Below are 12,895 nucleotides of genomic sequence, written 5' to 3'. Positions count from 1 at the left end.
CTCTCTCTGTGTGACTATCATAAATAAATAATAATAAAAAAAAATTTAAGGAATACTTCAGGAAAAGCTGTTCTGTTAACTTTTTTTTTGTTCTTTTTTTGTTCTGTTAACTTTTATTTTTTTTTATTTTTTTTTATTTTTTTATTTTTTATAAATTAATTTTTATTGGTGTTCAATTTACCAACATACAGAATAACACCCAGTGCTCATCCCGTCAAGTGTCCCCCTCCGTGCCCGTCACCCATTCACCCCCACCCCCCGCCCTCCTCCCCTTCCACCACCCCTAGTTCGTTTCCCAGAGTTAGGAGTCTTTATGTTCTGTGTCCCTTTCTGTTAACTTTTAAAAGCACTTTCAATATCACCTGTGTTTATTTATTTACTTACTTATTTTTAAAATATTTTATTTATTCATGCGAGACAGAGAGAGCAGAGACACAGGCAGAGGGAGAAGCAGGCTCCATGCAGGGAGCCGGACTCCGTACTTGATCCCGGGTCTCCAGGATCACGCCCTGGGCCAAAGGCAGGCGCCAAACCGCTGGGCCACCTGGGCTGCCCTCATCTATGTTTTTAATGACAAGCAGCGCAGACTTTGGACACCGAGCTGGATTCAGAATCTGGCTGTGCTGCTCACCGGCCAACAGCTTTCAGACAAGCCATTCTAGCCACTTTGATTCTTCGTTCCTTTTTCCTTTATTTTTTTGACTCTTAGTATCTTGATTTGAAAACTGGGGATGATAATTACCACCCAGCAGGGGTGCCACGTGGAGACTGGCATTTCAGCTCGCCACAGCAATGGCTGCCAGGCCCTGTTCATTGGCTCACTTTGGTCGTAACTGGGAGCCTCTTTGTGCATCAGGGTTTGCCATCCCCTGGGTAAAGATTGTTGCTTAGAAGACAGCTTCAGAGTTGATTTGTAATTGAAAAATACAGGATGAAATGTTAGAGGAACCAAGGAAATATGCGGTGTGGTGGTAAAACTTAATTAACTTACTGTGTGTCCTTGGGCAAGTCACCTCATCGCTGTGGGGTTCTGTTCCTTCCTATTTTAAGTTGCCGTGTTGAGGACAGGGTTGTGACAATGGGAAAGTAGTGCTTGAGATGGTTTCTAATATCACATCCAACTATACATTTGATGATTCTCTAAAAGACAGGAACGAATTTAATTTTTCTTTGACACTGAGGCTCTTAAAAGACAATGGCCAGCTTTAATATAGCTTCCCTGAGGATAGAATTCTAGGAAATAAACTGGAAAAAAATCCCAAACTTCTCTTGATTTAGGTTAGAGATAAGAAAGACTTTTTTAGGCTGTGAGAATTATTTATTGGTGTGAATTAACAAGACAGAATGGGACATTCTGGCAGGAGAGATTTCTATCTCTTTCTGACAGAGTTGGATCCCGAAGACCAGGTTTCCAGGGAGGGAGGGAGCACTGGGGAGTGTGGGTGGGGAGAGGTGTGAAGAGATTACTACTCTGGCCCAGGGCTCTGTGTGTAATTTGCTGACTTGTAGTTTCAGGTTTCATGGAGTGAATGCGCCTAGGAATGCACAGCAAGCTTGGTGACTGGCAGCGAGTTACAACCATCAGTGTGCTTTGCATTTGGGCCCCATAGGACCATGAAAGAAGGTGTTAACTAGCACACAGAACAGGTTCAAGTATCACAATTTCCAATTAGTTTTTAGTGTTGTGATTGAAAAGATAGATAGTAAAGTTCCTGGAGACGGTAATGGTCTAAAAGTGGTCAATCAGGAGGCCAATAAAACAAAACAGGCACTGCCCCCACCCCCACCCCGGTTCCAGAATTGAGCAAGCAAAGCATCTGGTGGGGTGACGCCACAGGGAAAAAAATTGTGCTGACTGGAAGGACCTGGCAAGGCTGTGACCCTCTCAGCATTACAGGCTGCCACTAGCCCTTTGGGAAGGACCTGCATTCCCTGGTTATGATGGCAGTTTTGTCAGCTATATTTACTTTTTTACTTATTTTTTTATTTTTAAGATTTTATTTGTTTATTTGACAGAGAGAGAGAGAGAGAGAGAGGGCACAAGAGGGGTGAGGGGGCAGCATGCAGAGGGAGAGGGAGAAGCAGACTCCCCACTGAGCAGGGAGCCGGAAGGGGGGCTCCATCCCAGGACCCTGGGATCATGACCTGAGCCGAAAGCAAACACCTAACCGGCAGAGCCACCCAGGTGCCCCGCTTGTCAGCTATTTTTAGACCAGATGACCACTTTGATGTTGTTCTTATAATCTTTCTTTTGTGTTGTATTTAATTTCCATTTAATTTTATCGCCTACTGTCTCCACATTCAATTTCTCTGTATCCGGCTTCATTGTCTGAGCTTCAGTTTTTGTTGTTGTTTGTATGTTTTCTGTGTGATGGACTTTTTATAGGAAATATTTCATTGCATCTCAAGACATTCTTATTTTCACCTACTATGGTTTATTATTTTGTCTGTATTTGGTCTCAGCCAATGCAAGTTGGAACTACTGTCGCCCCACTAGAGGGCCCCGAGTGCCGTAGTCTGAGCCACTGCAGGCTGCTCACCCTGCAGTTCGAGAAAGTTAAGACTGACACACACTTGAGAAAAGAAAGACAAAGTATGGCCATGACCATGTTGAGCTGTAGACAGATCCTTTTGTTCTGGTGCTGCAGCCAATGATAATAGTCAGAAAAAGAGAAGACAGTAAAAAAAAAAAAAAAAAAAAAAACACCCACAAAAGAGGTTTGCTATTTTAAATGATGCTGGGTATTGGGAGTATTGTTTTATTTGAGAAACAGAGAGGAAATTTCAGAAAAAGACACTATGTCTCAGGAATGTGTGGCCTTGTGAGATGCTTGAGAAAAGTTGGTCAAGGCTTCAGGGGTTGACTTGTAGGAATCTCTCCTGCCTGTTCTCTCATCGTTTCAATTCACCTCCTCCACTACTGGCAGATTAATCTCTCCAAATCTCTGGAGTCATCACATTATTGCCTATCTCAGGAATCAGCATGATGCCACATTATCTAGACCCAAACCTCCAATCTTTCAGAGTAATCAAGATTCCTTTTAATGTTAAAAAAGAAAAAGAAAGAAAGAAAGAAAGAAAGAAAGAAAGAAAGAAAGAAAGAAAGAACAGCCACATGGTATTTTTGGAATCATTTCAATACCCTTTCAAGTGAATTTGTATTTAAGTATTTATGACGACATCTCTGGGCTTAAAAAAAGGATACAGGTGGGAGAAGGTATTTATTCAGTCAGCTTACCTAACTTCTGGATTTCTGGACCCCCTGAAATGACCCCAGGCTTCTGTGAACCTTGGGCCAGAAGTATCAGCTTAGCATTGCCAGGACATGTCACCATTCTTTTTTTTTTTTTTTAATAAATGTTTATTTATTTGTTTATTTATTTACTCATGAGAGACACACAGAGAGAGGCAGAGACACAGGCAGAAGGAGAAGCAGGCTCCATGCAGGGAGCCCGATGTGGGACTTGATCCTGGGTCTCCAGGATCACACCCTGGGCTGCAGGCGGCGCTAAACCGCTGCGCCACTGGGGCTCAGGCAGCATTCTTGATTCCATTGACTTTCTGAGTGTAGATGGCTATTTGGGTGTGTCCTCCGTCCTGTCACATAACCCTTGGGACATCCTCCAGCCATTCTCTCCCCTCTGTATTTTCTATCATTCTCTATTAATCAACATTTTTCTTTGCAGCCGTAAATATGCTCAGGTATCAAGTAATTTAAAATACTCCTTCCCCATCCTTAATATTCTCTCTCATTCCCATTTGGTTGGTGCTCTGTTTTCTTCCGAGGGCAGTAAGCACCCATTCACAAGCCATCCTCACAGCCTCTGCCTTGCTTTAGTCACTCATCATTTTATACTTATTGTCTCTAATTATCCAAGATTTAGATTGGAGCCTAAGCAATCCTCATAATATCCTTATAATAGATGTAACACGTAAGAACTACTGTTAATGACAGAAGCTGGAAATAAGGAGGCTTAAACGAACAAACAAAAGCTTTAATGGTGACATCATTTGCAAGAATAAAAAAAAGACACTGAGCTCACTTGATTTGTGGCTCCTCCCTGTTCTCTACCTGGTGTCTGTGGGTAGACTTGCTTGCATGGGGTTGCTGCACCTTATTTTAATCTATATTTTCCAAATCAGTTTGCCTTCAGCATTCCAAAGATGACCATCTTGGGAGAACTGAAGCCACTTACTATCTACTGACAGTTAAAAAACAGCATTTTTGATTATCAAAGCATATGTATTATCATGCCATTTTATTTGAGTCAAAGAAAAATAGCAAAAACATGATTATCCTCATTGTCCTTTAAATAGTGAATTCACTATTTCAATAGGTTGTAATTGTTCCTGGCCTATAGTAGATGGTCTATATGTACTTATAGATGGCAGAGTGGCAATTGATCAATGACTATTCTTTCAGTTCCTATCTATTTCTTCATTTGTTTATTTGGTTATTCAGGCAATGAATATTGTGTTCACTGTGTGACACCTGTTGTACCAGGCATTTAGAGGATAATAATAAATATAGTTATGACCCTCAGGGATCAGATACATTCTTAGGTGAGACAGATGAGTGGTAGACAATTTTCATATGGTGAGGTGAGAGCTATGGAAAGAGGAAGGACAGATACTGTACACACACTTGGGAAAGTTTCTTAATTGAGGTGGGAGCAGGAGGGAACTTAAAGAAGGCTTTCTGGAAGAAGTGATATCAAAGCTCAAACAGGAAGGAATAGAAAATGCAATTCAATTTAATTCAGAATGGCAGTCTCCAAAGAGTTATTATGGCCTTGAGTCCTAAGGCTACCTATTGAAAGCTCTAGAGATGTTGCTAGCTGTAGGAGAAAAATGATATTACAAATGACCTAGAATTGCACGTGATGAGGAATATTGATTCTGATTTTGGTACTTTGGGAACACAGGTAAACTTATAAACTGTAATTTAAAAGTTTAATTGCTGAGAATACTAAGAAAAAAAATTCACTTTCTTACAAACATCCCTGAAAAAAACTACCTTCTTTCTCCCTTATTCATGTAATTTGTGTATTAAAAGAAGTTTCATGGATCACCTGAGTGGCTCATTGGTTAATCATCTGCCTTCAACTCAGGTCACAATCCGGGAGTCCTGGGATGGAGCCCTGCCTTAGGCTTCCTGCTGGGCAGAGAGTCTGCTTCTCCTTCTGCCCCTGCTCATGCTCTCTCTCTCTCTCTCTCTCTCTCTCTCTCTCTCACTCACTGACTCTTTCAGATAAAGAAACAAAATCTTTTTTTTTTAAATAAAGTCTTTAAAATTTTTTTCATCATTTTAATTTAAGAAGTTTAATAAATCTTGTTGAATGAGCAAGTCTTGTCTTTTCTATTTCAGTATTTCTCAAATATTTAAATCTTGTCTCTATGTCATCTTTAAAATTTTTCTTTAGAACACTCCAGAGTTTACTAGGAGACACTGTCAAGTGGTCACATGTGAGAGGAGCATAAACAATCATCATGACAGGGCCCCACCAGATTTTTGTCTCACTGCTCCATGCTCCCATCTCACATACTGGTTGGGCTCCAAAGATTCCATGCTCTTTCTTGTCTCAGGACATTGTATCTACTCCCTCTGTCTGTAATACTCCAGCCCAGGCCTCAGAAATCTTTTACTGTACACTCCCCATCTCTTCAAGATGGGTTAGAACTCCATGCAGTTCCTACACTATGGCTTTTAATCCACTGCATTGCCACAAGCTGTTTGTGTCTTTCCCTTATTAGACTGAAAGTAGGGACTATGCCTTATTTACATTGATCTCCCAGTGGACAACATAGTGCCTGGCAGACAGTAGGTGCTCAATGCATATTTAATGACTAAATAATAATTGCACAACAAGTTACATTTTCATGGGGCTTTATTTATATATATCACCACAATGGCTTCTCAGTACAACTTTAGTGCCTAAGTATTATTATTATCCCTATTTCACAGTGGGAACCTGGGCACAAATAGGTTAAGAGACTTAGCCAAATTTCATAGTTACTTTATCTATAGCTTTATTCAGAAGTATGTGATTATCATGAGTAATTTAAGAAGTGGTTGCTTTTGGATATCTGGCTGTTTGACTATGGCATCTTCCAGAAATCAAGTGTCACTTCCTTACCTGATTATTCTAAAAATGTCAAGAATATTATGATTTTAATTCCCTCGGAAATACTCTTAACTATCTACTGTCAAAGGGGGGAAGGATGGGAAAATGTTCTACAGTAAAAGTATATCTCAAGAGGCCTGTTTAAACCAAATAATGGTTTACTTGCCAGGGCAAGTAAAATAAAATGGTGACTAGATTTTGCTAGAAGTTGAGTATTCCCTTATCTGTGTACCACTGGCTATGCGTATTGTTGAAAGGTAAAGCAACACCCACCTATTAAAGTAAATGAGTGGTCTAAATAGTAATAAGACAAAAAAATCTGGAAAAAAATTATATATAGTTAGCCAATCTTGTATTGGGCCCTTGATATATCTCACTAAACCAGAAAAATTTGTCCATGCTGTAGCTAAACATATTTTGTGTCATAGGTAGATCTTTAGATGATGACAATTTACATAAAGAAAATGGATTTAAAATTTGTCTTCAGGATTTGTCATTTTTCCTTCATATTCCCTTTGCTATTATTTACTATCCTCCAGCCCCTTCCTAAGGACTATGGACAATTGATATTCTCAGGTAGGTATGGGACATTCTATTTCTGAGGATGATGCTGTGGTTTATTTGTTTATTGTGAGTGTAAATGACCCAATCTATTTTATTTTTTTGAGATATTTTATTTATTTATTTTTTATTTTTAAAGATTTTATTTATTTATTCATGACAGAGAGAGACAGAGAGGCAGAGACACAGGCAGAGGGAGAGACAGGCTCCATGCAGGGAGCCTGACGTGGGGCTCAATCCCGGGTCTCCAGGGTCATACCTCAAGCTGAAGGGTGAGCTAAACTGCTGAGCCACGGGAGCTGCCATTTTTGAGATATTTTAAAGATGATTGCATACAAAGGCCAGGGCTTAGCCCAGAGGAATTAAAATCTCACAGACGTAGAAAGTAGATTTTCAAGCACTTGCTTTGATAGGCAATTATGTTTTGGGGTCAGGAAACTTTTTGTTGCCTTTGCATTTATAACACATAAGTGATAGTCTGTCCTGAGTATACATAAGACAAGCCATTTCTAGAGATATAAACACTCTTCACAAAAATCAGGGCTAAGTCAAGGTGGAGCATAAACTCTGGAGCTTCCTGAAAGGTGGGATACTTGGGAACTACATAGAATTGACTATATTGAGATTGATTCCAGTGTGACTCAGGAGGTCTTAGATTAAATTGGTCAAGACAGAATCATGTAAGTGGTTGTTGAATATGATAAGCTTTCCAGCAACTCAAATCAACTTGAATGGGTTGGGGGGACTACCCAGGCCTTTCATTCCAGTACCATTGAGTACCGTTGAGCTGGGATTTACTTGTGGCAAGTACATGGTTAAGCAGCAAGTTTGTAATCCATTCTCTCAAGTTGCAGGGGAGATGGCCTTGGGAGGAAATAAGGTGGCTTGGTCTAAGGCAGACTTCCTGTAAATAAAATAGTGGTATTTACTAGCAGGAGAGCCCTTAACTATGAAATGCTTTTTGCAGAGTGAACCTGGTTGTCTGGGATTCCTTATGGCAAGCCAACCTAGAATCTGTGGATCTGGGGGCATAGTTCCTGGAAAATGACATAAAAACAAGGTGACTAACTGAGGATTTTTTTTTAAAGATTTTATTTATTTATTCATAGAAACAGAGAGAGAGACACAGGCAGAGGGAGAAGCAGGCTCCATGCAAGGAGCCGGATGTGGGACTCGATCCTGGGCCTCCAGGATCACACCTCAGGCTGTAGGCAGTGCCAAACCGCTGCGCCACCAGGGCTGCCCCTAACTGAGGATTTTATAGAAATGCCTTGAGATCAAAACGACTCCTTCCAGGGGGATGGGGGACAGGGGGCACCTGGCTGACTCAGTTTTGGAGCATGTCATTTTTGATCTCAGGGTTGTGAGTTTGAACCCCATGGTAGGTGTAGAGATTATTAAAAAATTTTTTTTAAATGTTAAAAAAAAAAAGAGACTCTTTCTAGTTAAGTGATGTGATCATATACATAGCTTAGAGACATCACTTGGTAGATCTGAGACTAGAGGTCACCCAGTGTGGCAAAAAACATAATCTGGGGACCTGAACTGGTGTGCTGAACCTGTCCCTGCTTCACTTCTGTCTTACTTGTATCCTTGAGATTGTTAGGAAAGTTTAGTATTGTGGGCTAGATATATTTCTGCAATGTGAGCTTGATTTAATAATCTGATTCTTTTGTGTTATCTCACCTTGTTACTTCTGCTGGTGTGTTACCAGTTGGTGATTTTTGGATTAATTTTAGCTCCATTAACTGATTGAGCTTGTTATATCAATTTAGCATACAACTTAAACTCTTAGTTTCTCTTTTTGTGAAACGGGATTGATACATACCTGTATTGGATTCTTCTGTCTTCCCCAGGAAAAATATGTGAAAATTGATCAAATAATTATTCTGACAGTGTTGTTTTGGGGTGGATCCTTGAAAAAAAGGAGTAATATAAAATAGATTGAGTCATATTTTACTAGTGTCTAAGGATATCCCCAAGAGGAAGTTGTACCCTGAGAACTCGATCTGACTCCATTTCATCTTTATTTTTTTTTTTTTTTATTTCATTTTTTTTTTATTTATAAATTAATTTTTATTGGTGTTCAATTTACCAACATACAGAATAACACCCAGTGCTCATCCCGTCAAGTGTCCCCCTCCGTGCCCGTCACCCATTCACCCCCACCCCCCGCCCTCCTCCCCTTCCACCACCCCTAGTTCATTTCCCAGAGTTAGAAGTCTTTATGTTCTGTGTCCCTTTCTGATATCTCCCACACATTTCTTCTCCCTTCCCTTATATTCCCCTTCACTATTATTCATATTCCCCAAATAAGTGAGAACATACACTGTTTGTCCTTCTCCGATTGACTTACTTCACTCAGCATAATACCCTCCAGTTCCATCCACGTTGAAGCAAATGGTGGGTTCCATTTCATCTTTAATCTTCCATGCCAGAGCTCCATTTTGGGAAATTCATAAAAACTGCCTCTTATAGAATAATTTATTTCTAAGAATTAGATGTCTTTAAACATTTCCAATACCATTTTCCTAGAAAAGTAAGACTATAGAATTAAAGAACTTTAGTGGTACAATGGTAACAGAAGTAGTTTACTGTGGTTCAAATACTCATCCCTTCTTGATGTTGGAGCTAAAATTCTGGGAAGTTCTGGCACTTTCCCAAGCTTACATAGCTATGAAAGTTATAGCTGGGTCTTGAACTCTCTTTCTGATTATAGAACTCACCATCCTTTTTCCTTGTGGGAACAACTCACTTCCCATTCTCACTTCATGTGCTTCTGATGGGTTCCAAAGGTGGGTATATGTCCAAAATCTAGCCAGTCAGAGTGTTTTATCCTCTAATGGGTTCAGGAACAGACTCATGATCAATGAGAGGCATATTGGGACTTCTTCTGGAGCTGGTAGGGAAGAGGACTTCTCTTTATGCTAGGGCTACTCGATAGAGTGAACGCAAGCCTGGAGGTTCCTGATGCCAGCCCATGCGAAGGATGGGCTTGACTGTGAATAAAGAAGGAGCCTCTTAGGGAGAAAGAGAGAGATGTTGATCTTGTTAAGGCAGCTGAACTCTTCAATTTCTCAGTTACATAAGGCAATTGGTCCTCTTTTTGATTTGAATTTGATTTGAGTTTCTTTTCCATGTAAAAGAAGAGTTGTAACTTATACATCATGTATTATGATCTCAAGTTCTATTATAAAAATTTCTACCCTTTCTACTGGTGTGAAAATATTTCAGTTTTGCAAAAAGACCCAATGAAACAGCATATATTTTAGCTGTGGATTCAGATATAACTTTGGAAGAACAAAATAGCTTCAGTTTTTCCAGCTGATCCTGGCAAGTGAAGGATTCATCTCTACTCCATGCTTGTATAGCTTTCTATGGTAGGAATCACATGATTGATTTCTTCTGTTTACATATCCTCCTCACATTAAAGTGTAAGCTTCTTCTTCCTCCTCTTCTTTTTTTTTTTTTAGATTGTAAGCTTCTTAAGGACAGCTGCGTGGCTGTATATTTTTGTCTTATATTTCTAGTAACCAGTAAAAACAATATTGTTACAGCCTATCACTGGTTGAGTGCTTACTGTGTGTGCCAGGCACAGATTCATGTTTGACTCATTTAATCCTCACACAAACTTAGGCGGTGGGTACCATTTTATAGATGGAGAAATGTGTTCACGTTCACAACGTGGAAGTGGTGGAGCTGGGATTCAAACCTATACACAATCTGTCTTTTAACCAGTGCCCTGCCCTGCTTCTCCTTATTTACAGTTGTAATCAGTAAATACTTATTAAATGAAAGAATATAAAGCTGTGACATTAGGATGAAAAACATTTATGTAAAATGGTGCCCATTTTACATTTGGACAAACTGAGTCAGTTTTGAGAGGAACGAGAGCCTACAACTCTTGGCTCCTACTGGAGCACTCTTTCCATCATCCAGTGTTTACTTATGGATCTTCAAAAAGATATGCAAGGGCTTTAATTGGAAGTTCCAAATAAAATTTGGGGGCCATTAGCATAACTTACATTTTCACAAAAGACTGTCTTCCACATTAAAACACTTAAAAGAATGATGTTCTTATTTAATAAATAACACAAAAATAATTGGGAAAATCAACTAAAATACAAAAAATTTCGAAGCTTCCTCCCAAAGAATGTAGAGAAAAATTAATGTGGTTGAGGGGCGATCAGTTCTCCATAAATATAGCAGGTGGCATTACTTGCATTGTTATACATCACGTTAATAACCTGAAGATAAGCTAAACTGAATATAAACTATTTCTTTTATTTGTAATTTCAAAAGCCTAGAAAAAAGGACTCTAAGACAAAGATAGGCCATGTTCTCCATGAAAGATTCCTGGAAACTGAAAAATAAGGTCTTTTAACATTTTGTGATATAACTGTTTTTCTTGGCTTAAGCGTAGGTTTTAAAAAATGGTGCTCATTGTTTTGCTTCTAGTTCTTTTATGCATGGACAACCGTGCTGATGATGCATTCAGTTTAGGAGAATTTTCCAATTGAAAAAGTGCTCTGGAGAAGTTTAAGCGCCATGAATCACCCAAACCTCATCTAAGTCTCGTGAAGGCAAAGGCTGTGAAAGGCAGTCACAGAGAGAAGACATATTGTAGTTGTGCTGCCTGATTCAACTAAATAGAAAAATATTTTGTAAAGACATGAGAATTTCAGGCATCTGACAGAGTGGTAAGGATAAATGTCACATTCTGTCAGAAAGGCAAGAACGAGTGACCTGGTACTCACCCTCCCGCCTCTTCTTTTTCCCCTTTCGAGGGGCAGACCTTGAATCCCAGTCTTACTCCTATGTAACATACAAAACTAAAGTCTCTTGGTCACACTTAGGAAAGCATTGTGAATGCAATGGGGCATTTCTCCCTAATTATTTCCTAATGGCTTTTGGACATCCAAAATGGTTTTGTCGGGGTTTTTTGGGTTAAAGATTTTATTTATCTATTTGAGAGAGAGAGAGAGCATGCATGGGAGGAGGACAGAGGAAGAGGGAGAAGGAGAGAGAGAGAGAGAGAGAGAGAGAGAGAGAGAGAGAGAGAGGCAGATTTCCCACTGAGCAGGGAGCCCAATGTGGGGCTCGATTCCAGGACCCTGGGATCACAACCTTAGCTGAAGACAGATGTTTAACTGACTGAGCCACCCAGTTGCCCCTCTTTCAGACACCCAAAATGATTTTGATCAGGTGAGTGACCCAATACATTTTTCCAGTGTGAAGGAAGTAGATTGCTCATAATAGTAATAATTATAGCAGCAGCAACAGAAAACATCTTCTGTTCAGAGAGATTGGCTCTCTCTCTCCTCATTTGCTCAGGTAAGATTAGGAGTACAGAGGGCCAGAGCTATTCTCTTGGCCTGCTCTTTAAACTGGCATTGAATTATGAATAGAATACGTATCTCATTATTTCTCAATTATTAAAACATGTAAAAATGCCTGATGTTTGGGCCCTTTTCTTCCCAACTTTACTCTCACCCAATTTTTCCTTAAAAATATTCTCCTTTAGGGCTTTGAAGCCTTTCCCGTCTCATGCCTCTGAGTCCTACCTCTGTCAGAGGGGAATTTTTAGTTCATACAAATATCTAACTGCTGGAGGTGCCTCTTGAGTCTGCAACTTTCAATGGAGAATTATGTAGTAAAGGGCTTTACTTGTCTGTCTGCCCAACTTTCTGTGTCCACTGTGCTTCCAGTTTAAAGAAGGAAAATATGGACAATGTGATCTGTTATGCAGGTTATGCAGGTGACCCAAGGACAGATTTGGGATCTTTTTTTTTTTTTTTTTACATTTTTCTTAGACAATGCATCCCCTGTCCTAGCAAGCAAAAAATGTATCCTCAGGGATATTTTTCCAAAGTGTCCAATGAATTCCCCAGAATTTGAAATGTACTACTTTGAAGAGGTGTATGTATTACAGGGCATTTGGAGCAGTAGATCACTGGGCAGGCTGAACTCTGGGCTTTTTAAATTCTGATGTACAGTAAAGCCTTATCTCCTTGGAGCCACCACATTTGGTGGCTGAAGAGCCAATGGAGTGGCTAACAAGTGGAGGCCATCACAATTTGCCTTCTTCAGTTTGATAAGCACTAGCTCATGTGGGCTCTCATTTGCTATTAATAGCTATTTTCATATTTTCATCTCTTAATTCAGAGCAAGCAATTTGATGGTTTCACAAAGGATAAATAAAAATGGTG

The sequence above is a fragment of the Nyctereutes procyonoides genome, unplaced genomic scaffold (assembly GCF_905146905.1).
Source record: "Nyctereutes procyonoides isolate TBG_1078 unplaced genomic scaffold, NYPRO_anot_genome, whole genome shotgun sequence".
In the NCBI taxonomy this organism is placed as follows: Eukaryota; Metazoa; Chordata; class Mammalia; order Carnivora; family Canidae; genus Nyctereutes; species Nyctereutes procyonoides.
The sequence above is the reverse complement of the archived record's forward strand: the minus strand, read 5'-3'. Positions refer to the sequence as shown.